Source organism: Dasypus novemcinctus, chromosome 19, assembly GCF_030445035.2.
Source record: "Dasypus novemcinctus isolate mDasNov1 chromosome 19, mDasNov1.1.hap2, whole genome shotgun sequence".
Lineage (NCBI taxonomy): Eukaryota > Metazoa > Chordata > Mammalia > Cingulata > Dasypodidae > Dasypus > Dasypus novemcinctus.
In genome coordinates this window covers 37607449-37630537 of record NC_080691.1, presented here as the reverse complement: position 1 = coordinate 37630537, position 23089 = coordinate 37607449, and the positions used below count along the sequence as shown (strand labels likewise).

At 38.4% G+C, this 23089-nt stretch overlaps 1 protein-coding gene and 1 pseudogene across 2 annotated transcripts in view; one reads left to right on the top strand and one right to left on the bottom strand.

The window, feature by feature from the left end:
- TTC28 (tetratricopeptide repeat domain 28) overlaps nucleotides 1-23089 on the top strand; it is an 876415-nt gene that overhangs the window by 87089 nt on the left and 766237 nt on the right. The window lies entirely within an intron of this gene.
- LOC139437016 (riboflavin kinase pseudogene) lies at nucleotides 4212-4689 on the bottom strand (annotated as a pseudogene).

The following is a 23089-nucleotide window of genomic DNA, read 5'->3' as shown; positions in this document are numbered from 1 at the left end:
AACCAGAAAGAAACAAATGTGAAGAGATGAGCAGAGTACACAGCTGGTTTGAACTTGGCTAACTGAAGAAACAGGAGGAAGGCCAGTGGAGCACAGTGAGTGAATAAGAAGATAGAAAGGGAAGCACTTTGAGAGGTGGGCAGGAGCCATGTCAATCAGGATCTTTTAAGCCATAGTAATGAGTTTATGTTTTATTCTAAGATAGATGGAATGCCATTAGAAGGTTTTAACTAGAGTAATGGTATAATTTAATTTATGGCCATTTTAATTAAAGGTGATCATGTGTTGTTTTAATTTCCATATATTTGTAACTTTTTACAATTTATTTCTTTTATTGGTTTCTAATTTCATTTGATTGTTGCCAGAGAACATACTTTGATATCAGTCCTTTTAAATGTGTGGAGGCTTGTTTTATGGCCTAATATATGGTCTATCCTTGAGAATGTTCCATGTGTGTTTTTTTTTAAAGATTTATTTTTATTTCTCTCCCCTACCCCCTGCCCCTAGTTGTCTGCTCTCTGTTTCCATTCACTGTGTGTTCTTCTGTGTCCACTTGTATTCTTATCAGCAGCACCGGAATCTGTGTCTCTTTTTGTTAAGTCATCTTGCTGCATTTGCTCTCCGTGTTTGTGGCGCCATTCCTGGGCAGGCTGTACTTTTTTTGTGCTGGATGGCTCTCCTTATGGGGTGTGCTCCTTGCGCGTGGGGCTCCCCTACGTGGGGAACATCCGTGCGTGGGATGGCACTCCTTGCGCGAATCAGCACTGTCCATGGGCCAGATCACCACATGGGTCAGGAGGCCCCGGGTTTGAACCCTGGACCTCCCACGTGGTAGGTGGATGCTCTACCTGTTCAGCCAAGTCCGCTTCCCTCCATGTGCGTTTAAGAAGAATGTGTATTCTGCAATTGTTGGGAGTTGTGTTCTATAGATACCTGTTAGGTCTAGTTAGTTTACAGCGTTGTTCAAGTCTTCTATTTCCTTGTAGATTTTCTGCCTAGTTGTTTTATTTATTATTGAAAGTGTATATATTGAAGTCTTTATTATTATTGAATTTTCTATTTCTCTCATCAATTCTGTATTTTGCTTCATGTATTTTGTGGAGTCTGTTGGTAGGTATATATATATGTTTATGGTTGTTAAGTCTTACTGAAAGATTGACCTTTTTGTTATTACAACATTTCCTTCTCTGTCCTCAGTATCAATTTTTGTCTTAAAGTTTATTTTGTATGGTATTCTATAGTCATTTCACCTCTCTTTTGGTTATTGCTTGATGGCATGGTATATCTTTTCCCATACTTTTACTTCCAACCTGCTTGAGTCTTTTAAACTAAACTGACTATCTTGTAGACAATTGGATCATGTTTTTAAAAATCTTTTCTGCCAATCCTGCCTTTTAATTGGAAGGTTTTAAGCCATTTACATTTAATGTAATTTCTGTTAAGCTATGATTTGTGTTGGCCTTTTTTTAAAATTTTTTTTTCTCTAGTTTTCTAGCATCCTTTTTAAATCCTTTGTTTCTTTTACTGTATATAGAGTTAAAGATATTTGCTAGGTATTTACCATAGGGAGTACAATTAACATCTTAATTTAAAATAATCTCTTTTGTATCAATACCAATTCAGTTTAACAGTATATAAAAACTTTGCTTCATTCCCTCTTCCCTGCTTTGTGTATCATTATCATACAAATTACAACTTTATACATTCTAAACTTATCAATAGTTTTGTAACTGTTCTATGCCCTTGTCTTTTAAATCAGATAAGGAAAATAAAAGTGTTATAAACAGAAAGATTTATGCTGTCTTTTTCTTTTTTTTTTTCTTTTTTTTTTCTTTTTTTTCTTTTTTATTTTTTATTGACTTTGTAATAATATTACATTAAAAATATATATGTGAGGTCCCATTCAACCCCATCCCCCCACCCCCCCCTCTCCCCCCCCCAACAACACTCGTTCCCATCATCATGACACATCCATTGGATTTGGTAAGTACATCTTTGGGCACCTCTGCACCTCATATACATTGGTTCACATCATAGCCCATACTCTCCTCCATTCCATCCAGTGGGCCCTGTGAGGATTTACAATGTCCGGTGATTGCCTCTGAAGTACCATCCAGGGCAGCTCCATGTCCCAAAGACGCCTCCACCTCTCATCTCTTCCTGTCTTTCCCCATACCCTTCGTCCACTATGTCCACTTTTCCCATTCCAATGCCACCTCTTCTATGTGGACATTAGATTGGTTGTGTCCATTGCACCTCTATGTCAAGAGGAGGGTCAGATTCCAATGCTGTCTTTTTAATTTACAGATGTAGATATCTTTACTGGTCCTCTTTACTTCTTCATATGGATTTAAGTTACTTTTTAGTGTCCTTTCATTTCAGTCTGAAGGACTAACTTCCTTTAGTATATCTTGTAGAGCAGGTCTGTGAGTAACAAATTCTCTCAATTTTTATTATCTTGGAATATCTCCATTTTTTCACCACTTAGTCAAGATTTATTGCAATGCCTGAAAACATTCAGACTAATCAAAATGATACTGTATATAAAAGACATAAATACCTCATATAATGATAATGTATATAATATATATAAATACTTCATATAAAACTTCTGAAAATGTCAATACTCTGATCTAACCTCTAAACAGCTCACTATCTGAGCTTCAAAAGCAATAACTAAAATATACAGGGTAACAATAAAATATCAAAGAACTTTCATATATTTATGAGGACATAATTAGCAGCAAACTATTCAAACAAAATGAACTCAAATCTGTTTTTAAACTTTGCATGCTTAATTCTGCTTCATAATTGAGGCATCTTTTGTTCAAGTATTTTATTTCTTTATATTTTCTGAATATTTTTATAAAGAAATGAAAAATGCCACAAACTGCTTTGTTTGCCTTCTCTGTTTAGCAGCACATGCTATATAGGTACATATTGTATTTATCATGAGAATCATACATCTCATTTCAAATACCTTGATGTGTCTTTTTTTATTTTTAATTTTTTAAAAGATACTTAGATTATTTGAATGTCACATAAAAAATATACCCATATGCCCCACTACCCACATCTCCCATTTCCCATATTAACAAAATCCTTCATTAGTGAGGCACATTTGATGTAATTGATGAACACATTTTAGAGCATTGCCACTAAGTGTGGATTAAAGTTTACATTGTAGTTTCCATCTCTCCCACCCAATTCTGTGTGTTATGGCAAGATTTATATTGGTCTGTATCTGTTATTGCAGTGTCATTCAGGACAATTCCCAAGTCCCAGAAATGCCCCCATGTTAAACCTGTTTTTCCCTCTCCCTGCCCTTGAAACCTCCAGTGGCCACTCCCTCCACATCAATGATATAAAATTTCTTCCATTGTGAGAATCACAATAAGTCTACAGTAGAATACCAGTAAGTGTACTTCAGTCCATAGTTCATTCCCTAATCTTGAGGATTCTGGGATGGTGATGTCCACTCCACCTCTAATTGAGAGGGGGCTTTGATGTGTCTTTTATGTTTTATTTCTATCATAAGAAACCTGAGACCTTTCTAGTGGTATATTTTAGAAAGATTTGGAAGAGTTTTTAATCAAAATACTACATAAAAGGGAATCTTCATTTTTAAATGAATCTTTTTAGTACTTTGGCATGATGTGTTTAAATGAACACTTGAAGCATAATGTAGTAATTATATTGTAATGTTTAAATTCCCAGCTTTTGGGAAATGGACTTGGTCCAGTGGTTAGGGCGTCCGTCTACCACATGGGAGGTCTGCGGTTCAAACCCTGGGCCTCCTTGACCCATGTGGAGCTGGCCCATGTGCAGTGCTGATGCAAGCAAGGAGGGCCCTGCCACGCAGGGGTGTCCCCCGCGTAGGGGAGCCCCACGCGCAAGGAGCACGCCCCGTAAGGAGAGTCACCCAGCGCGAAAGAAAGTGCAGCCTGCCCAGGAATGGCGCCACCCACACTTCCCGTGTCGCTGACGACAACAGAAGTGGACAAAGAAACAAGGCGCAGCAAATAGACACAGAGAAGAGACAACCGGGGGAGGGGGGAGGAATTAAAAATAAATAAATAAATCTAAAAAAAAAAAAAATTCCCAGCTGTAGGAAATGATTGCTTTTTTAAAAAAATATAGCCAACATAAGAATGCACAGTTATGAGCAGTGAAATACTAGAAAATGGTGAATGAATAAATAAGATGATTTTTCAGCAGTGGCCATTCATTATTTAGCTTTCAGGAACCTGGGAGAAGTTGTCATTTTTGAGTTTCAAATGTTCTGGTAATTCTAATCATTTCTTAGCTTCCTCAATATCCCCTTGAATTGCTGAAATAAGTGACTGTAAAGAATCAAAGTTCTTTTCTGGTCTGAGGTAGCCAACTTTGACTACATTGAATATTTCACCATAGAAGTCCTTTTTTGAAGGTATGCATAAGGTCAGTTTCCATGGACTTTTTCACACTCTTGTAGTATGGGTTCCATCCTGTGCTCACCACCATCTTATGGATACCTCCACTTCTACTCAGAACACTGGCCCAAACATAATAAATGCCTTTGGATATATCCACTGCAAGATTATCTACTGCTTGTTCAGGAAAGGTAGCAATGGGGAAGCCCAGCTGCTTGGAGCCATGACCCGAGCCCTGCCCCACCTGACTGTGGTGGAAGTAGGGCAGGTACCTCATGACGTCACCTGTTTGCGATACAGGGTCTGGCCCAGTCCATGTGTCAGGTGGTGTCACTGTCTGGGTCGTGCCTGGACCTTCCTGGCCCAGCCAAGAGACACAGATGGGAACTACGCCAGGCACACAATGGGCCAGGTGGCTCCAATAATGTCATGGTGAGCCCCTCATGCCACTGACCCAACAGAAGCTAGCTCCTGGGCCAGCAGGAAGTAGCATCTCAGCCCTCTAGGACCATGATGGTAGTGGTAGAGGAAGATGTAAGCAGAGAGTGGGCGGGAAACATGACAGGGATGTGCTGGCAGCCTGGGAGAGATACAAGCGTGGGGGCACTGCCTCATTTTGTTTTGAGGGACAGTTTTCCTGGATATCAATTTGACTAGATTGTCTAGCTGTAGATCTCTTTGAGTTTATCCTACTTGGAGTTCATTGAGCTTCTTAGATGTGTAATGTTTTTTATAAAATTTGGGAAGTTTTCAGCCATTATCAGATTATCATTATCAGATATTCTTTCTGCTCCTATCTCTCCTATCCTCCTAGGACTACCATTATGCTTATGTTGGTATGCTTGATGGTGTTCCATAGGTCCGTGAGGCTTTGTTAATTCTATTCATTTTCTTTACTCTTTTTTCTGTCTCTTCCTCAGAAATTGACCTATCTTTAAATTTGCTGTTCCTTTCAAATCTGCTGCTCAGTCCCTCTAGTGAATTTTTTATCATATTTTTAATCTCCAAAATTCCTATTTGAGTCTTTAATTAATCAAGCTCCTTTTCTGCCCCTCCCCCCACATTGTATACTTTCTATATCCACTCACTGTGTGTTCTTCTGTATCCACTTGCATTATTGTCAGGTGGCATTGGGAATCTGTGTCTCTTTTTTTGTTGTGTCACTTTGCTATTTCAGCTCTCTGTGTGTGTGGTGCCTCTCCTGGGTGGGCTGCGTTTTTCTTGAGGGACGGTTCTTCTTGCATGGCGCACTCCTTGCATGTGGGGCACCCCTACACAGGGGAATCCCTGTGTGGCATGATATTCCTTTGCGTGTGGCAGCACTGCACGTGGGCCAGCTCACCACATGAGCCAGGAGGCCCTGCGTATTGAACCCAGGACCCCCTATGTAGTAGGCAGATACTCTATCAGTTGAGCCCATCTGCTTCCCTATTTGAGTCTTTTAAAAATAATTTTTTAAATCTCTTTGTTGCTATTCGATATTTGTGTTAGACCTCATTCTAATACTGTTCTCTAATACTTTAGACATGATTTCCTTTAGTTTTTTGAACATATTTATAGTGACTGATTTAAAGTCTTTGTCAGTAAGACCAACTCTGGATGTCCTCAAGGACAGTGTCTATTGACTGCTTCTTTTACTCTGTATGAGCCATACTCATTGTTTTTTGTGTGTGTGTCTTATAATTTTTTGTTGAAAATTGGATATTTAAAATAATATAATATGGCAACTTTGGAGGTAAGTTCCTTGTTTCTCTCAAGGTTTTTTTGTTTTGTTTTTGTTTTTACTTTTTTTTTTTAGATTTATTTTTATTTATTTAATTCCCCTCTCCTCCCCCGTTGTCTGTTTTCTGTGTCTTTTTGCTGCGTCTTGTTTCTTTGTCCGCTTCTGTTGTCGTCAGCGGCACGGGAAGTGTGGGCGGCGCCATTCCTCGGCAGGCTGCTCCCTCCTTGGCGCTGGGCGGCTCTCCTTATGGGTGCACTCCTTGCGCGTGGGGCTCCCCTACGCGGGGGACACCCCTGCGTGGCAGGGCACTCCTTGTGCGCATCAGCATTGTGCATGGGCCAGCTCCACACGGGTCAAGGAGGCCCGGGGCTTGAACCGCGGACCTCCCATGTGGTAGACGGATGCCCTAACCACTGGGCCAAAGTCCGTTTCCCTGTTTTTACTTTTTGTCGTCATTGCCTTTTGCTGATTTAGTGCCTTTCCTGGACTAATTTTGTAAAGCTATTTTTAGTCAATTACTGAAGTCTTTATTTTTTGGAGCCACTAAAGTCTCTGCTTGGTTAGCTTAGTGGTCAGCTAATGATTGAACAGAGATTTACTTAAATGCCTTAGACCAATAAGTCTCCCAGATTTTGCTAACAGACTCGCCGTGTATGTTAGAGCTTACCTTCAGTTCTCTGCAATTTACAACTTTATCTTAGCCTTCATTTACTGCTTGTGTAGAGCCTCAGGGTCAGCCATGTTTAAGATATTAAGGCTTTTCAGCTTTTTCTGGACATATGCCCAGCCCGGCACATTCCTAGATTCCCAGGAATATTTTGGAGTTTTCAAAGCCCCCTGTGGACATCTCATTCTCCAGATTTTTCTAAGTTTTTTGGTCAGCCTCTTTTTTGCCCAACTGATATTGCTGCCTCAGGCAGCTGTCATGTTAATTGCTGCTGATTTTGTTTGACAAATGCCCTAGGGAGGGTGACACACGATGCCCTAGAGACTGATCTCTGAGTCAGGTCAAATAAGATCAGTCCTGTGGATGGAGCTTTTCTAGGAAGTTGCCAAACAGGTCAAATAATGGCAATTCTCTTGTAGGATAGAACTTTTGAGGGAGCACTGAACTATTTCGTCCCCTCCATTTGTTTGTAAGCTGCTGTTTTTCACAGCTATTGCAGTTAGGCGACTTCTGGTTTTCAAGGCCGCCACAAATCTAGGAAAAAGGGAGTGGAATTTGTGTAAGTTAAAACCATACAAAATTACTGTTCTTACTGAGATTCAGCAGTTTTTCTTAAAACAATGCTTCTTTGAGTTGTTGTAAGTCATTGGTTTATTTCCAGAGTTCTGAAAAAGTTTATTTGAATAAACTCTGCTAATGTTCTCATTGCTTTTATGGAAGGGTAGAATTTTGGAGGTCCTTGCTCTGCCATTCTGGAAATGCTTCTCCCTAATTTAACTTATGGTAAAAAAAAGAAAGCTGTTAGGGGATTCGAAAGTAGGAGGGTGAAAGCAGATTTAGGGAGACCAATGATGATACTAACTTGGATTTGCTATAATAGTGGTGGTGGAAACGGAGAGGAATTGAGGTATTTGAGATATACTTTGGAAAGGCTGGCTAAATTTGCCAGTGGATCCTTATAACAATCATCTTTTATAGGTGGTTCTGTCTTCATTCGATAGGTAAGATGAAATTCAGGGAGATTTAAATATTTTTCCTAGGGTTAGAGTAAGCAAAAAACCAGGATTAGAACCTCTGTTGACTTGACTACAAATTTTCTTAACATCTATGCATACTGCTTCATGACACTGAAATCAGATTGAGTAAAATATTAAATTCACAAATATTTGAAATAAAATTATCATACTTCTGTATAATTTTATTCTTGTTTTTAAGGAGGTGAGAATTCAGTTATTCAGAAGCTTTTTGTGGACAGTTGCAATGATAATGAGTAAAGAGTACTTTTCATATGCAAGAAGGTGATACTTCCCTTAAAATAAAACTTTGTATTCTACCACAAGACAAATCCATCACAGCCAGCTGTCATTTCTTTTAATGTTACGGATTTCATTACCAAAACAAATGTTATTACCAGTTTATCTTTGTGAATAAATTGTTATTACTATAGACTATTATTTCATATGACTTAAACACACATGATTGTATGACAGACTCATAGTTTGCATTTATTTGAAGCTATGTTCAGGTCCTTTTGGTCAGTCTATCAATTGCATGTATACACATATACACACACAAAGCTACATGTTATTTTTTTCATTGCAAGAGTAATTCATGCTAATTATAAAAATCTCAAACAATAAAAATCATATTCCTTCCTTGTCTACTCTTCACCCCACCCCCCAATCCAGTTCCTAGGGTTAATTATTTTTATCCAGTTTGAATATCTTTCAAGACCTTTTGCAATACATCTACAACTCTCCACACTTTTGTAACAGGAGGGATCCTTTAAAATTTTTTTTTTCTTTATTTTTAAAGGAACTTTAGAATACATACATGTTACATCGAAACTTTAGGGAATTCCCATATACCCTGCCCTCCCCCCCCCCCACTTCCCCCATTAACAGCAGCATTCATTAACGTGGTACATTTGTTACATTTGATGAACACATATTGAAGCATGAAGTAAACCATGGTCTGTAGTTTACATTATGTTTTATACTTTGCACTGCATAATTTTATAGGTTTTGACAAAATGTATAATGGCTGGTATAGGAGAGAAACTTTTAAATAAATGTTAGATTCCAATGTGTTTATTTTCCTATGACCATCTACATATATAATTATTTTTATCATCTACTTAATATTCCATATTATAAATATGCTAATTTAGTAGTTTTAAGTTTTAAAAAGATAATGTATAATAAGGGAAGAGTAAAAAGTGAAACTTTCAACAAGTTTCAGTCTTTATTGGATACATGTAAGAAGCACAAAGTAATCTTTGTTTTGTTACTTAAGATAAGGCTGTAAAGGAAAGTCCATGTAACTGCTTGCCAACATTTGATTGGCAGCTTTTCTATTTGGTGTTGAAGCAAGTCTTCTATATACTTTGCATTGTTTACTTATTTATATATTTAATTTTTATTTTGCTGTTGTTTAAGAGGAAAATTACAGGTTTGTACTGAGAGGAAATTTTCTCTTAAATGACATGCTGAGGTAATGTCAAAGTCCACAGCATCTCCTTGGAAACCAGGGTTTTGTGGGACAGAACCAACTAGTTCAAGATGGATGCTTTGTCCTTAGGAAATGATTCAGGAAGTTTGGCCTTAGAGGAAATTCAGGAGATAGGGACTCAGTTAAGTTTTCAGGTTTGTTTGTAGTATAATTTTAAAAAATGTTCTATCCTAATGATGCAGTTATAAACTATGATAAGTGACAAGTTTTACTTCCAGCTCCCAGATGGTATTTGTTTATCAGTAAGGAGTGTGAATGCATTGTTTTTAAATGAAATGAAAGTTTTGTTGTAATTGACAATGACATTGATTAAAATGTACATTATTTAAAATCTATTAGGACACTCAGATTTTAGAGGTTTCTATTGGTCTTGTCTCTTGTAATAAAAGTTTGCTGGCATTTAAAAATCTTCATGTAAAGAGAAAACTCTCTTAGAAGTTTCCCAGGGTCATTTCTTAAAAGTATTTTCAGTAGTCTTAATAAGCCATTTCAAATTAGAAATATCAAAGACAACTCCAGAAACAATGGCAAAGAAACAGTTTTCCCAAAAAATATTTTAAAATAAGTTGGCAGCCAATAATAAAATTGTTTTTGGAAATAGAAATATTACTAATACCAAAATTAGCATATTCTTCTTATCCTTGTGGTTTTTTTTTTTTTTAAAGATTTATTTATTTATTTAATTCCCACCCTCCCCCGGTTGTCTGTTCTCTGTATCTATTTGCTGCGTCTTGTTTCTTGGTCCGCTTCTGTTGTCGTCAGCAGCACTGGAAGTGTGGGCGGCGCCATTCCTGGGCAGGCTGCACTTTCTTTCGCGCTGGGCGGCTCTCCTTACGGGGCGCACTCCTTGCGTGTGGGGCTCCCTTACGCGGAGGACACCCCTGGGTGGCAGGGCACTCCTTGCGCGCATCAGCACTGTGCATGGGCCAGCTCCACCTGGGTCAAGGAGGCCCGGGGTTTGAACCGTGGACCTCCCATGTGGTAGACGGACGCCCTAACCACTGGGCCAAGTCCGTTATAACAACTTTGAAAGTCAATGAATACATTTAGTTAATTGGTTAAATTGTGATTTTCTTTCTTACTGGAGATTGGCTAGTATTTCAGAAGTGATAAGTATTCTGTTTCAGTTTTAAAGAGGCTATTAAAATATTGCTTTCACATTATCATATTTTTAAAGTTTCCTATAGATAACTTTCTAGAATGTTTACACTATTACCTTTGTTTGAATTCTCTTGTAGTACCTTGTAATTTAATTGAAGAGAAATATTTTCTCTAATTAAAGTCTAAAGAGACTTTTGGGAACTTGTTAGAATTATTCCATGTAGCAGTTTAATATAATTGATGAATTCCAAAAAGAAATATTGGATTATGCTTGTAATCTGATCTGTACCTGGGCATGATTGAGTTATGATTAGGGCATTGTGATGTTGGAGTTTGACGCTGAAGAGCTGGGAAGTAAATTCACAGAGGAGAGAGAAGCTAGCCCCAGGAAGAAAGGAACCTGGAACCCAGAGGAAAGCCATCCCAGGAATCCTGAACCCTCACAGGTCGTCGGCAGCCATCTTACTCCAAGTAGACTTTGGTGAGGGAAGTAACCTATGCTTTATGGCCTGGTATATGTAAGCTCCTACCCCAAATAAATACCGTTTATAAAAACCAACCAATTTCTGGTATTTTGCATCAGCATTCCTTTGGCTAACTAATACACTTCATGTGTTTATTAGTTTAGACATTTCTATTTAAATATGCTACACAGTATTGTCAATGCATTTAACAATTTATAAATTTTAAAATTTAAAATTTTGAAATCTTTTATTCCTTTCATCTAGATTCTTTAATTGCTAACATTCTACCATATTTGGTTTGCAATTCTCTTTCTACCTACTATTATTATTATTTTCTGAACTATTTGAGAGTAAGTTGCAGACATGATGTCCCATCACCCCTAAATCCTACAGTTGTTTATTCAGAACAGTGTCTGATATATAACCACAGTTCAAACATCAAAAGAAGTCATTAGTGTTGTTGCAATACTGCTCTCCACTACACAGGCCCAATTTCACTACTGCCCCAGTAATGTCCTTTATAAACACCTTTCCTTCTCTGGTCCCAAACAATTACCTGGCAAGAAGTATATAATGAGTCTCTAATTCAGATAGTCATACTGTAGTGCTAGGTCTGTACTACCTGCTTATATTACAGGTAACTTCCTTTGTTGACTGGATTTTGACCATTCTTAGGTTCCTGATTGTCATTTCCTTGGTTTGTTCCCTGACCTTTGTTCACTAAAATGGTATATTCCTTATCTTTTTTTTCTGGCCTGTGGGCCTTTGCTCACAGTGTCTAACCTGCAGCTTACAGGTGGTAGTTTGGACTGCTGCCCGGCTCCGTCAGGGGGCAGCCAGTCCATCTCTCTCTTGTTGCCTTAGAATGATAATGTGAAATCGATAAGTAATATTTTTTTGCCTGTGTCTTTCTACCTAGGATCCTCGTGTAGGTTCCTTTCTGTGTAGGAGTTAGGAAACATATGAAAAAATTGAAACTCAGAATAATTTCATTTGCCACAGCCAGAATTAGGGCTGTATAAGGCTGAAGAGAGATACACACCTAGGTGTGTTTATGTATATGTGTGTATGTATGTTGTAGAGTCCTTTGCTATTAATCTCGGGTTAGGCAGAATGTGCTCCTGAATTATTTTAAGTTTTGCCTCTGCCTATAGATTCTGTAATCTTCGTCTGGGTGCCTCCACATGCAGAAGCTTCTCAAGTGGTGGCTTATTAATTCAGGAGAGAGTGAAATAACGAACTCATGGCATACCATTTGGGATCAGTTGGCAACTCTTGGAATAAGACATTATGAATTGAAGATTCACTGCTCAATTTAAGCAGCTAATCATAGTAGATGTAGATGTGCATACATTTCTAAAAGTTGGAGGTCTGTTTCCCACAAGTAAGCTTATGATTCTAATCAATCTATAAGCCTTAATAATATTTGAAAACAAGCATTTTAAGAGTTGGCTAGCTTCTGAGTAGTAGGTCTTCCAAGGAGAGAAGGTGGTATAAACTTCTGATTAAAAGTCATAATTTTTCTTAATGACACATATTATTAAATTTAGGTTTAAAGACAATTTAGTAAGGAATTTGGGTTATCAGTTAAGCAGTAGTTTAGATTTCTGGAATGAGTATTGAGAAAGGGAAATATTTTCAGTGCATTTGGCCTTAAGAACATGAGAGAAGAATCCTTTATTAATCCATATGACCATGGTATTAAGAGCAGCAAGTTGCGGAATAAAATGCAACTTCCTTTGCGTTTTATGAAGAATTTCCCAGTCTTGTGCGCCCTCTTGTGGTTAATTTACAGTTAAGACTTTATATAATTCTTATGTAGATTGATGGGTTGGATTGGTGTATATTCATTCTGTTAAGAGATTATGAATTTTCAAGTATATAACTATAAAATTCAATGTACTAACAGTCTCATTATGATAAGATTTTATAATGTCTTTGTAGAACATTATACATTTATTTGTACAGTTGGAAAGAATATTGAGCGTTTCCCTGATTCTGTTCCCTTCATCTACTTTCACACACACTGTCGATTTTTATTATACTTAATTAATACATTGCTTTGTGTATCTGTCTTTGAACATAAATATTTTTTAAAAGGCTAAGCAAGAAGTTTATTTTATACTATTATTTGTTAATGAAGTTTCTGTAGTAGTGTAAACAATGTTTGGTAATCAAGCTAGTAAGTTCCTGGAATATTGTAGGCCCTCAATAAATAATTGTTGAAAGAAAGAATGGATGACCCATATTTTCTTATTGTCTAAAAAAGGGTTGAAATTAACTGGATGGTTGTCAGCTTGCTAAATTTTGAGGGATATTTTGTTACTCTGATTCTAGAGACAGCTGGGGAATAAATATTGACTTTTGACCTTTGGGCTAGTATTTAGTTGAAGTAGGGCCTTAATACCTTATGACCTTAATATTTATGACCATATTAAAATCTCAATCTAGAAGAGCCTTCTTCTAATTAACATAGAACCCTATATCTGGATCTCATGGAATGAATAGTGTACTATCAACTGTTTTTGTGGATCCTGTTGGAATCCTAACGACTTTGATACAGGTTTATGAGTCATTGTGCAAAGTTGATTATAGAAGTTTAACAAATAGTGTCATGATGGAGTTCCTTTCAAGCAGGGAAGATATTAAAAAGATGACCTTGAAGAGTTAGTTACCAAAGGTTCAAAATTTGAGGATGCCTAACATGCTTACTAGATAATAATAAACTCCTTTTACATTGGATTTGTATAGGCAAATTTTAGGTTAGGTTAAATCATGCAGTTGAGAGCTGGAGATAAAGGACTTGCCATTTACCTGCCCTTATAAGACCTGGTATGACAGTTTGAATTTGGTGAATCCTAAAATTGGATTATGTTCTTAAACTAATCCATTCCTGTGGGTATGGGGCTCCTTGATTGCCTTAAATTCAGGTAAGGGGGTTTGATTAAATTGCTTGATAGGATTGATTTAGGGCTTTTGATTGGACATCAGTGAGGCGTGAGCCAGGTTGGGTCTCTGCCCTCTTGCTGGTAGATATAAGGCTCTGGGAGATGGTAGATTCTGGAAAGGAATCTACCATCTGGGCAGAGATCAGCCTCCATCTTGCTTTGCCACACGGCAGGACACCAGGATCACCAGTCAGCTGACTTTGGTGAGAAAGCATTTCTTTTTTTTTAAATTTTTTTAAAGATTTCTTTTTTTATTTATTTCTCTCCCTCTCTCCCCCCAGTTGTCTGTTGTCTGTGCCCATTTGCTTTGTGTTCTTTTCTGACCTCTTCTATCCTTATCAGTGGCACCGGGAATCTGTGTTTCTTTTTGTTGCGTCATCTTGTGTCAGTTTCTCCATGTGTGCAGTGCTATTCTTGGGCAGGCAGTACTGTCTTTCGAGCTGGGCGGCTCTCCTTATGGGGCGCACTCCTTGCGCGTGGGGCTCCCCTACGCAGGGGACACCCCTGTGTGGCACGGCACTCCTTGCGCGCATCAACACTGCGCATGGGCCAGCTCCACAATGGTCAACTGCGGACCTCCCATGTGGTAGGCGGATACCCTATCCATTGGGCCAAGTCCACTTCCCAAGAAAGCATTTCTGATGGTGCTTTGATCTGGACATTTCATAGCCTTGGAACTGAAAGGTTTTCCTCTGATAAAATTCTCATTATAAAAGCTAACCCATTTCTGGTTCTTTGCATCAGCAGCCCTGGCAAACTAAAACACATGGTTATTCTTTTTTTTTTTTTTTAAATCCCAAATAGTAGGAAGGACTACATATGACTTTCTTAATTATTTTCTCAAATTTAATACAACCTACCCCCCAAAAAGTGAGATGTAGGATACTTGATGTAAGTCCCACATAGTTTTTAGCCATATAGTGCCTGAGAGTAGTTTTATTTTTTATTTTAGTGTTTTGGCTTGTATAAAATCTGTGCTTATGCCCTTATAATTTTCATTGAACAAGCATTTTCCTGATCGTTTTGCAATCTATCAAATCGCTAATTCAAAAAGTAATTACTTTTGGAAAAAGTTACTTACAGCATATTTCTCTAAAGATATGTGTGTCATGAATAACCACACCCATATTCCTGCTCCTTTAATGTGGTATCAATAAAGTGTGTTCACCATAGCAGAATTAAGAGAATTAGTTTCCTAAGACCCATACAGATAGAGGAAAGTTTTCTGCCTTTTCACATCTAGGATACTCTATGTTATCTGACAGATATTTAGTAATTAGTAATTGTATGAATAGTATCATGTCAACTATTCCTTGGTTAAAAGAAATATGTTTTTGGATTTCCCTTTAGACAGTTAATGTATGTAGTAGTGTTTTCAACTTTAAAATTGCAGTTTTTATTTCATTTTTTCCTTGGTTCAACCCCATGAGATCATCATTTGTAAATGTGGGTATTTTTATCCCCATTTTACAAATGAAGAAAACTGAGATCTAAAAGGATTGTGACTTGACTAAATGGAATCATGTATGTGGAAGTTTCTTGTGAAATACAAAGGGCTAAAATATGAGGACTTTATTATTATCCAGTAGGTGGTTCTCAAACTTAGGTCTTTTAATTTTAAGTTGGATGTTCATTCTCCCTATATGTGATGTTTTTTCCCATATAAGTAGATAATGTCATATTGGCTAGTTGCTTTAGTGCTAAGTGTCAACAACTCTGCTTCTCTATAATCATTTTTGTGGCTTTCATGGAGGATTGAAAATAATGGAGTGTGTTTTACAATATATTTTGCAGTTACTTTTTCTGTGTTCCTGCCAACATATTAGAGATGATTCTTAGTCCCTTCCACTACCCACCTTTTGGTTTAGGAAATGGATGAAATTGTGTTTAAACAGAAACAAAAAACAAAGAACTGAGTTTCACTGGTGAGAGTAGCGGCAGCAGCCAGCAGCCTGGCTTCATGAAGTATCTCATCCTGCAGCACCATCAAGATATACAAGAGGAAAGAGGAGGTCGGAGAGGCTGGGAAGTGGAAACAAAGCCAAAAAGAGGAAAGAATAAACCTTTAGACAAAAAAGTGCAAACCAAAGGGAAAAGGGGAGCAAAGGGAAAATAAGTGAAATGGCTAAACAAGAAATTAAAGAGGATTTTTACCTGCAGAAAATGAAGAAACTGAAAATGAGGAGAGTCCAGCCTCTGATGAAGCAGGAGAAAAAGAAGCCAAGTCTGGGGAAATGGACTTTGGCCCAGTGGTTAGGGCGTCCGTCTACCATATGGGAGGTCCGCGGTTCAAACCCCGGGCCTCCTTGACCCGTGTGGAGCTGGCCATGCGCAGCGCTGATGCACGCAAGGAGTGCCGTGCCACGCAAGGGTGCCCCCCGCATGGGGGAGCCCCACGCGCAAGGAGTGCCCCCCGTGAGGAAAAGCCGCCCAGCGTGAAAAGAAAGAGCAGCCTGCCCAGGAATGGCGCCGCCCACACTTCCCGTGCCGCTGACGACAACAGAAGCGGACAAAGAAACAAGACGCAGCAAATAGACACCAAGAACAGACAACCAGGGGAGGGGGGGGGAAAAAAAAGAAGCCAAGTCTGATTAATATATACCATGTCTTATCAGTGGGCTCTGTTTTTTCCTTCTTGTACAACCCACAGGAATATTTTTATCAGCTATTTTGTAAATGCAAGTTTTTTAGTAGCTCTAGAAGAAACATTTTAAAGAGGGAGATTGGAATCCCATCTCATCCCATTTTCAAATGTAAATACCTTTTTTTTTTTTTTTTTTAAGAGGGGAAGTCATTTGCTGGTTATTTTTTGGTAAAACCAGAATATAGTGGGATATTGAATTATGGGAGGCTTTGGCTGTCTTGGATGTCAACTTAATATTACATGGGGTAGGGAGTGGTAGTTTTTATACCCTGTAACACAAAGCATACTAAACGGTGATTTGGAGTCACAGTCATGCATTTAATCTATGTTAAATATACATTTAAAATTACTTCTACTCACATGATTTTTTAGTAGAATTGCTTCTTAAAACCACTCCCTGATCTTGGCTGTCTCTGTCAGAACTGTGTATACTCCATAACATCCTTGGCTGTGGTCATTCAGTTTTTCTAATAATTTTGTTATGTGCTATACAAGATTGGACATGTATGTAGTGTGTATAATATTAAATTGTGAGTCAGTGGGACTTTGCACTGTAACAGCTTATCAACATTTGAAGATATTGGTACTTGATATCCTCTTAAGGAAAACTTGCCTCTAAATATGAAGATGAAAAGTCACTGGAATAACTTTAGAAAAACAACTTTACAGCCTTATAAGTTTTTGGTACATGCATTAAAAATTGTTTACAAATTGTTCATAATGTCTGTGGCTGATCTTCAGAACAACTGATAAAATGTCAATTATGAAAGAATTTTTTCAAGTGGGAAAAAAGAAAGCCAACTCAAACATTTATGTACAAAGTTTGTTTTATAAGAGCCTGGGTTCTGTTAGGATATGATAATATAAATTACTCAGATGCCTAATTTCTTTCTCTTTTGTAGGAATTTAGTGGCAGGAGGCTGTGTGTTACCACTGCTCTTTGATTCTTGGCTCAACCTGGATTGTTAGGATTGTCCTGTTGGTTGCTCAGAACTGGGCACTGGACCCAGTAATTGGTTGTAGAGTCACTTCCTAGGGCCTTGGGGAGGGAGGCTATAGAGGTTGGAAAAAGCCTCTACTTATTTTTAATTTTCTTGTGTGGACTTCCTTGGTCTGTCAGCAGATGGAGTGCTTTGCCAACTCTCAGTTCAATGCCTGATCAGTGTATTTGTTGCAACACAGACCAGATCAATGTGATAGAGCTTCCTGTCTGGAAGCTATGAGCCTTATAATTCAAACTTTCTCTGAGACCGTTCTCCAGCCTTCTCTGGCAGCCCTTTCCCTTCTCCCAGGTTGGAAATACTTCTACTCCCCCCTGAGTCCTCAACAATCAGTCCCTGTTAGTAGAGGAGGAGCCTGGGAGGGTTGTATATTTTTATTCCCTTGCCAGCTCCAAGGTAAACAATGGTGCAGCCCCACCTGGCCTGGAAGGGCTTCTGGGACACAGCAGACCTAGTTTGTGAGTCAAAAGCTGAGGCAGCCTTAGACTGTGTCCCTCACTCTCCTCTTTCCTTGGGTGTTCTCAACAATTAGTCCCAACTATAAGAGAGGGAGGGTGAAAGGGTCCGATTTCTCCAGTATTTCCCTGGCTCCCAGAGCAAACCAGTGTGTGGTGTCACCTGGCCTGAAAGGGTTTGTGGGACATAGGAGACCAAATTTGTGGGTCAGAAGCTGAGTCATCCTTAGGCTGTATCCCTCTGTTTCCCCTTTCCTGGGGTGGTGGAGCCCTGGAAACTCCTTTGTCTGTAGCTGCAGGCGCAGAGGCCCAAGAATTTTAAAGTGTCTTTAGTGTGGGGGATGGTGCTGGCAGCAGCAGCCTCTGGTTTCAACTCACAGTTCTGTTGTCATGATTTCCCTCCTTTGTCCCTCTCTCCTCTGGGCAGTGTCCAGCCTTTGCCTGGTATCCTAAACCCTAGAAGATCTTTTTCTAGCAGGATATGGTAATATAAATTAAAAGACAACGGGAAGCAGCTATGGCTCAAACATTTGAGCTCCCATTCACCATATGGAGGATCTGGGTTCGATCCCCGAGACCCCCTGGTGAAAAAAGAAAAAAAGTTGTCCCAGACCTGTGTGGAGAGGTGCAGGCCCCCACACAGTGTGGAGAGGTAGAGGCCCCTGCACGGTGAAGTGACGCACCGAAAACATGATGACGCAACCAGATAGAAAAAAACAAAAAGACAAGGAGTGAAGAGGATATAGAGAACATTTGGAAATGTTCTGCATGTCTACATTTGGAAAGGTCAGCAGTTGAATTACCAGTATGAGTTGTTAAGGTTTTATTTATAGTAGACTTGACCTGATTTTTTCATTAAGTGTTAAGATTATGATTGACATACCCTACAATTTGTTCTTTAAAAATGTGTAATTTGGGAAGTGGATTTGGCCCAACGGATAGGGCGTCTGCCTACCACATGGGAGGTCCAAGGTTCAAACCTGGGGCCTCCTGACCCATGTGGTGAGCTGGCCCACACGCAGTGCTGATGCACGCAAGGAGTGCCATGCCACGCAGGGGTGTCCCCTACGTTGGGGAGCCCCATGCGCAAGGAGTATGCCCCTCAAGGAGAGCTCCCCAGCATGAAAAAAGTGCAGCCTGCCCAGAAATGGCACGGCACACACGGAGAGCTGACACAGCAAGGTGATACAAGAAAAAGAGACACAGATTCCCTAGTGCCGCTGACAAGAATACAAGCGGACACAGTAGAACACACAGTGAATGGACATAGAGAGCAGACAACTGGCGGGGAGGGAGGAAAGAGAAATAAATAAAAAATCAATCTTAAAAATAATGTGTAATTCAATGTTTTTTGGTATATTCTAAAATATAGTGTTGTATGACCATTGTCACTATCTAATTTTAGAACATTTTCATCACCCTAAAAAAGAAACCCCATACTTATTAGCAGTCAGTTCCTACTCCTTCCTCCTTCCAACTCCTGACAACCAATTTGTCAATTTGTTCTGGCAATTTATTTGTCTATTCTAGACATTTCATATGAAAAGAAATCATACAACATGGCCTTTTGCGACTGGCTTCTTTCACTGCGTGTAATGTTTTCAGGTTTCATCCATGTTGTACCAAATATCAATACTTCTTTCCGTTTTATGGATGAAAAATACTACATTTTATTTATCCGTTCATCAGTTGATGAACATTTGAGTTGTTTCCAATTTTTGGCTATTACGAATAATGCTGCTATGAATATTTGTGTAAAAGTTTTTGTGTGGACATAAATTTTAATTTCTCTTGGATATATACCTAGGAGTGGAATTGCTGGGTCACATGGTAATCTATGTTTAACAATGTGGGGAACAACCAAACTGTTTCTCAAAGTGGCTGCACCATTTAACATTTTGCTCAGTAATGTGTGAGGGTTCCAGTTTTTCCACGTTCTTTCCAACCCTTGTCTGTCCTTTTGTTTTCAGGTGTCCTAATGGGTTTAAAGTGGTAACTCATTGTGGTGTTCATTTACATTTTTCTAATAGCTAGTGAAATTGAGCATCTTTTCATGTGCTTATTGGTCAATTGTATATCTTCTTTGGCAAAATGTCTAGTAGAATCTCTAATTTTTAGTTGTTACTTGCTTTTTTATTGTTGAGTTGTAAGAGTTCTTTATATATTCTGGATATAAGTGCTTTTTCAACGCCTCTTGAATTTTTAAGAGATTTCTAAATAAAAGTGAGAGAAAGGATTGGAGTTTTACCAGTCTATGAAGTATATTTCCTGTGGTAGAGACAGAAACCTTGCTAAGAATGTGTTCCGTCTCACACAGGTTTAGACCCTGAAGGGAAGAATACAGAACTGTCATGACAGGCCTGAAAACTACTTATTGCTCATTTGAGTTCAGTTATACCCCTCACAAATACCTGCTGAAGGGGAGCTAGGGAGATTTAACAGGCCAAGGAAGGATAGGTGCTGGTTGGTTAGTATATCAAAGGCAGAATCATATTGTGGATTTTAAAATACTTTCTTTTAAATTAGAGAAGATGTAGAAAAATCATACATAATTCCCATATACCTCCTGTATTAGTCAGGGTTCTCTAGGGAAACAGAACCAACAGGAGATATCTGTAAATAGTATGAGATTTTATAAAATTCTCTCACATGACCATGGGGATGCACAAGTCCAAATTCTGCAGGCAGGCTGCAAACCATGGTCTCCAGTGAAGGTCCTTGATGAGTTTCCAGGAGATGTTGGCTGTCCAAAGTAGACCTGGAAATTCTCTCTGAATGCTGAAATCAGTTCCACTTTTAAAGCATTCAACTGATTGGATAAACCCTCACTCATTGCTGACAGCAATCTCCTTGGTTGATTGTAGATGTAATCAGCCATATATGAAACCAACTGACTGATAATTGAAGTCCACAAATGTCCTTATATTACAATTAGCCCAGTGCTTTCTTGACCAAACAACTGGGCATGATTACCTGACCCAGTTGACACATTAGCCTAATCATTATTAGTAACGCTTTGTATTAGTGTGGTACCTTTGCTGCAGTTAATGAAAGAATATTATAATTACACAATTATAGTTCTTATAATTGTACTATTTACAATAGTCCATAGGTTATATAAGCATTTCCTGTTTGTATTGTACAGTTCTTTTTTTTTTTTTTTAAGATTTATTTATTTATTTTTAACCCCCTGCCCTGGTTGTCTGTTCTCTGTGTCTATTTGCTGCGTCTTGTTTCTTTGTCCACTTCTGTTGTTGTCAGCTGCACTTTCTTTCGCGCTGGGTGGCTCTCCTTACGGGCGCACTCCTTGCGCGTGGGGCTCCCCTACGCGGGGGACACCCCTGCGTGGCAGGGCACTCCTTGTGCGCATCAGCACTGCGCATGGGCCAGCTCCACACGGGTCAAGGAGGCCCGGGGTTTAAACCACGGACCTCCCATGTGGTAGACGGACCCCCTAACCACTGGGCCAAGTCCGTTTCCCTGTATTATACAGTTCTATGCTTTCTTGTCTTTAAATTTTTATTCTAGTAACATATACAGCATAAAATTTCCTTTTTTAATCACATTCAAATATATAATTCAGTGGAGTTAAATAAATTAACAGTGGTGTGCTACAGTTACCACCCTTCATTACCGAAAATTTTCTATCACCCCAAACAAGCTCTGCATCAATTAGGCATTAACTTCCCATGCCCTGCTCTTGTCCTGGCCACTGGTAACCTGTATTCTACTTTCTGACTCTATGAATTTACTTATTATAATTATTTCATACTGATGAGATGATACAGTATTTGTCCAATTGTGTCTGACTTACTTCACTCAACCTGATGTCTTTAAGGTTCATCCATGTTATCACATGCATCATAACTTCATTCCTTTTTATAGCTGAATAATGTTTCATTGTATGTATATACCACATTTGGTTTAACAGATGAAAATCTGTTAATGGACACTTGGGTTGCTTCCATGTTTTGGCAATTATGAATAATGCCTTTATGAACATCGATGTGCAAGTATCTGTTTGAGTCCCTGTTTTTAATCCTTATGGAGATATACCTAGAAGTAGGATTGCTGGGTAATAGGATAATTCTATACTATATTTTATGAGGAATTGGCAAACTGTTTCCCATTTTACGTTCCCACCACAATGAATAAGTGTTCCTATTTCTTTGCATTCTCTCCAACACTTGCTTTTTTTTAAATAGTAGCCATTTGAGTGGATGTGTAATGGTATTATCACATTCTGGTTTGATTTGCATTTCCCTAATGCCTAATGATATTAAGGATCTTTTCATATGCTTACTGACTGTATATCTTCTTTGGAAAAATGTCTATTCAAGTCTTTTGTCCATTTAAAAAATTACTTTGTCTTTTTGTTGTTGAGTTGTAGGATTTCTTTATAAATTCTGGATGTTAAACTCTTGTTGGACATGTGGTTTCCAAATATTTTTGCCCATTCTGTATGTTTTTTTTTTTTTCATGATGAAGTCCTTTACACAGAAGTTTTAAATTTTGATGAAGTCCCATTTATCTATTTCTTCTTTTATTGCTCATGCTTTTGGGTTAAAGTCTAAGAAACCATTGCCTAACAAAATGTCTTGAAGATGCTTCCCCATATTTTCTTCTAGGAATTTTATAGTTTTGGTTCTTATTTAGTTCTTTGATCTTTTTTTTTTTTTTTTTTTAACCTAGGTAACTAAGGAGAGACTTTATTTGAAAAGATTATTTCAAGAGGAGTAAACGGGACTATTGCAGTATAAATCATGCTCCCAAGGTGTTTGATCAATTTTTTTTATCATCTTTTTTTTTTGTCTTTATTTTTTTAATATTACATTAAAAAAATATTAGGTCCCCATATACCCCCCAACCCCTTCACCCCACTCCTCCCCCCACAGCAACAATCTCCTCCATCATCATGAGACATTCATTGGATTTGGTGAATACATCTCTGAGCACCTCTGCACCTCGTGGTCAATGGTTTTGATCTATTTTTAATCATTTTTTGTATATGGTATGAGAAAGAAGGGGTCCATATTCATTCTTTTTAATATGGATATTCAGTTTTCCCATCACTACTTTTGAAGAGACTGTACTTTCCCCACTGAGTGGACTTGACAACCTTGTCAAATAATCAGTTGACTATAAATGTGGGAATTGATTTCT